Source organism: Monopterus albus, unplaced genomic scaffold (assembly GCF_001952655.1).
Source record: "Monopterus albus unplaced genomic scaffold, M_albus_1.0 scaffold182.1, whole genome shotgun sequence".
In the NCBI taxonomy this organism is placed as follows: Eukaryota; Metazoa; Chordata; class Actinopteri; order Synbranchiformes; family Synbranchidae; genus Monopterus; species Monopterus albus.
The window spans coordinates 1,138,985-1,142,595 of NW_018128062.1; the positions used below are offsets into that span (position 1 = coordinate 1,138,985).

General features: G+C 44.9%; 1 protein-coding gene across 2 annotated transcripts in view; it reads right to left on the minus strand.

Annotated features, from left to right (window-relative positions):
• Positions 1-3,408, minus strand: part of snap25a (synaptosome associated protein 25a) — a 35,594-nt gene extending 32,186 nt beyond the window's left edge. Inside the window, exon 1 of one of the 2 annotated variants that reach the window (XM_020616960.1) lies at positions 3,237-3,408. The gene's annotated coding sequence lies outside the window, so the exon portion shown is untranslated. The remainder of the gene's footprint in view (positions 1-3,236) is intronic. The other variant, XM_020616959.1, reaches the window with a different exon arrangement.
• Positions 3,409-3,611: the final 203 nt, after the last annotated feature.

Genomic DNA, 3,611 nt, shown 5'->3' on the forward strand with positions numbered 1-3,611 from the left:
ATCAAACAAATGAAAAAAAATTCAATATTCAAGTCTTCTGTTTCACAGTTTTTTGCTTTATTTAAAATGTCACTGTAATTTTTAAACTTTGTTTTTTGAAGAATAAAGTCATGTAGCAGTGATGAAAAAAGGACACCAATCCTACTTGCAGCAAAAGTTAAAGACAAAGGAAAAGATTCTTAAGTATTGGCCATGACATTTTCTTTTCCAGGCTATGCAAAATAAAATTTCCTAAAAAGTAAATTACTCCTGTTGTGGTGTCCCATGGTCCTTTGCTGTTATCTCATGCAGATAAGCCAAATTTATTCTGGTTCTGGACTATGAACCCCCAGAATAGGCATCACTGTACGGGGGGTGATAGAAAGAGACAGAACACCACAGGGTGTTAATTTTGTCATCTAGAGTTGCTAATCCAACAACAGCAGAGCCAGCTGTGGCAGTGAGAAACAACCAAGCTTTTAGTTCACACTCACAATCCAGAGCACTTTACAAAAGAAGGAGAAGGCCTAGTTTTTTGATCAAAGGCAAACAATTATGAATGCTTCTCTATTGCTACCTCACGCAGTTATTTTGTAACAGTCATTGTGTATTGCCATCTCTTATAGATATTTAGACCCAAATGTTAACCCATTTGGTATTCTGCACTTAGCCTTGCTGGGTTCTCAGACATAAGTGGAGTGACACATGACATTCACTTCCCAGTGAGATACTGTAGCCAGCATGTGGAAAAGACAAAGCAATACTGAAGATGTGCAATCTGTGAAGACCTACAAGCACCAACAGTTTATTTTCTAGTAGGAAAAATCCAGAGTAATGACCAACAACATTTTTTTTTCCAAACTCTGAAACCGAATCTTTCACTTTTTGTGTTCTTGTCAGCGTCTGAGCAGTAACATTCAACATTCAGGCTGTTTGTAGCTCTAACTAAGATGGCCGAATGTGGCTGTCTGTGTCATTTCATTTAAGACATGAGAGGGTTTTGTGGCTGTAGCTGGAGGTTTTTATGTATAGTTGCTTATATATGGGTAGACTTGAGGTTAATGGATAGTTAAGGCTATTTCAAGCTATAAGAAGAAAAGATACAGGCCTGCCTTTCATGATTTTTTTTTTTTTTTTGCAGAATTATGGTTTGATTATCACTTGAAGTGTTAAGTTGCCTGAATCAGAGTGATTGAGAAGATGAGCTGCTAAGACCTGTACCTGCACCAAAAACACGCAATGCGCAGCCAGCCAGCTCTGGTTTGCATCGATCGGCATGGCTTAGTTCCATTTCAGATCAGTACAATGCAGGCAGTTGTAAAACTGCCCCTGTGAAATGAACAATGGCCAGGGTGTTTCTCAGCAACAATCACTGAATAGTGACGATGGTGTGAGTCACCATTTATCCAGCGAGCAGCCCCTTCACAGTGTGAGCAGTACCGGCCTGACACCCCCTCCCACCACCCCATCCCAGTTTCTCTCTCTCTCTCTCTCTGCAGTCTAAACACTACAAGCTGCGTAACATAATATGGCACAGCGGTCATGGCAACTGGAGCATCACTGGGGACTTTACTGTGGTCTCCATATAGGCTATAACCTTCCACTGAATATACAGCTGTCATTTTTAAAAGGCCTTTACAAATTAACTCATATTTGTTTGCTTCTGCCATTATTTTCATTCTTTCATTATTAGACATAATACTTGCATTATGGTGCCCGCTGCATAACTTCCAGTGATGTGTTACAGTCAACCCTCAAGTGACAGCATCTCTCAGAGGCCAACAGCCAGCCAGCCCGTCTACTATAAAATAAATAAATTATAATAAATAATTATGATAATATAATCAGATGCGCCAGAAATCAACAGGACTTCAGTAGGCTATCTCATCTGCCGCATCGTCAAACGCAGGGATAAACAACCATCATATCTCTAAATCTGCATCACAAGGCTCAGGTACCTCTCACGTCAGCCATGGTACGTTCACTGTGTCTGACAAGCACGACAGAGCGTCAGTTCACCACAAAAAACAACATCAACTGCTGTTGATCACCCAAACCCTCATAACTGCAGATATCCACTAAGAAGAGAGGTCTCCAGTGGCTTTTGAAACATAAGGAGGCATCTGGGAGCAAAACTCATACCACAGCTTTATTTGTACCCTAATGATCTAGAGAACCCCAAACTGGCACACACTGGCGCCTGTGGAGTGCTTGCGTACCAGTTCAGCACGCAGCCACTGTGCACGATGTGTGACTGACACATAGCGCGTACGGAACCGTGATGCTCGTCGCCGTGGAGACGGCTGCCTGGCTGGATGGGATACTGAGGGGGAGGAGGAGGAGGGGTGTCATAGTGCGGGTTCCACCGCGGTCCTCCCCGGCGCTCTTCCCCAATTTCTCGCCTGAAATCCCCCGCCCACAGTTATAGCACCAGGATATTTTTGAACTCCCTTCATGTCACGTAAATATGGCATGGCCACCTGTGATGCAAGGGCACTGCGTAAAAAAGCGACGCATTCATGGAGCTGGTTCATCCCCCCTTCCTGTTTATACAGGCTACCCTCCTCCTAGTGACTTCACCATGGCGCAGTTTGCTATTAGCCTACATGACATTCTCTCAGTCAGACCACAGCCACCGCAATCAAATCACATCAGCAGGGTTGTAGTTTGGGGATTTTCTGGCTGACGTGTGCGACAGATTGATTGAGGCTTGTCTGCCCGCTGCATCTATCAGCTCTGAGGTGGGAGAGGAGGCTCTCAGGCAGCCATGACACTGATTTCAAAGAAAATAATTAACACAAAATGTCTGGGAGAAATGTGGCTAAAACGTCCCCTCAACACTTTGTATAATGCGCGACTCCAAATCGATCTTTCACCTCCTCTGTGTACGCGCCTCCCCTGGCGCTGTCCAAGGTGCTCACCCGCTGAAAACGCCCACTTTGAACATAACGCATTATAGCGCACCGCATCTCCCCAGTCAGCAATCCATCTGAGATTTAGGCTGTCACCCGGGAGGTCACGCATTACCTTCATTGCCATTATTTCCTTCCTCTACCCCCCTGTTCCCACTAACTATGCTGCAGAACAAGATGAAACCCAGAAGCAAACTGGCGTTTACATCAGCGTCATCCAGGCAGAAAACAGACGTTCATCGCTCGCGTCTCACAAATAAACATCTGCGACTTCAGTCCACAAAAAGCAACTCGTTTACGAACCAGAAATAGTAAAGGTGCAGTAGCGAATGTCCCCCGTCTTACCTGTGCCTGTTGTCGGTGCCCCAGCGTCAGTATGGGGAGAAATGTCTGCGTATATCAGCAGCTCACCGATACCAGCCTCTCACTGCATAGGACTGGGATCCTGCAAAGGTAGCGCACGTCGCCCGAGTCCTCCTCACTTCTTCCTCAATGAGGGGAAAGCGGCGCAGCTCTAGTCAAAGATGGCGGACACTTTTGACGTCAGCAACAGCTTTTAATAGATTGCTGTCAGAAAGACAGAGAGAGAGAGGGAAACAGACTTCAAAAACTCTTAGTTATAACAGGCAGCTGCACAGAAAGCAAGGCAACATCGAAATATTTCAGATGTCCCGAACTGCTGCTGTTGTATGTTTGATATCCCACTGAAGACACCAGACT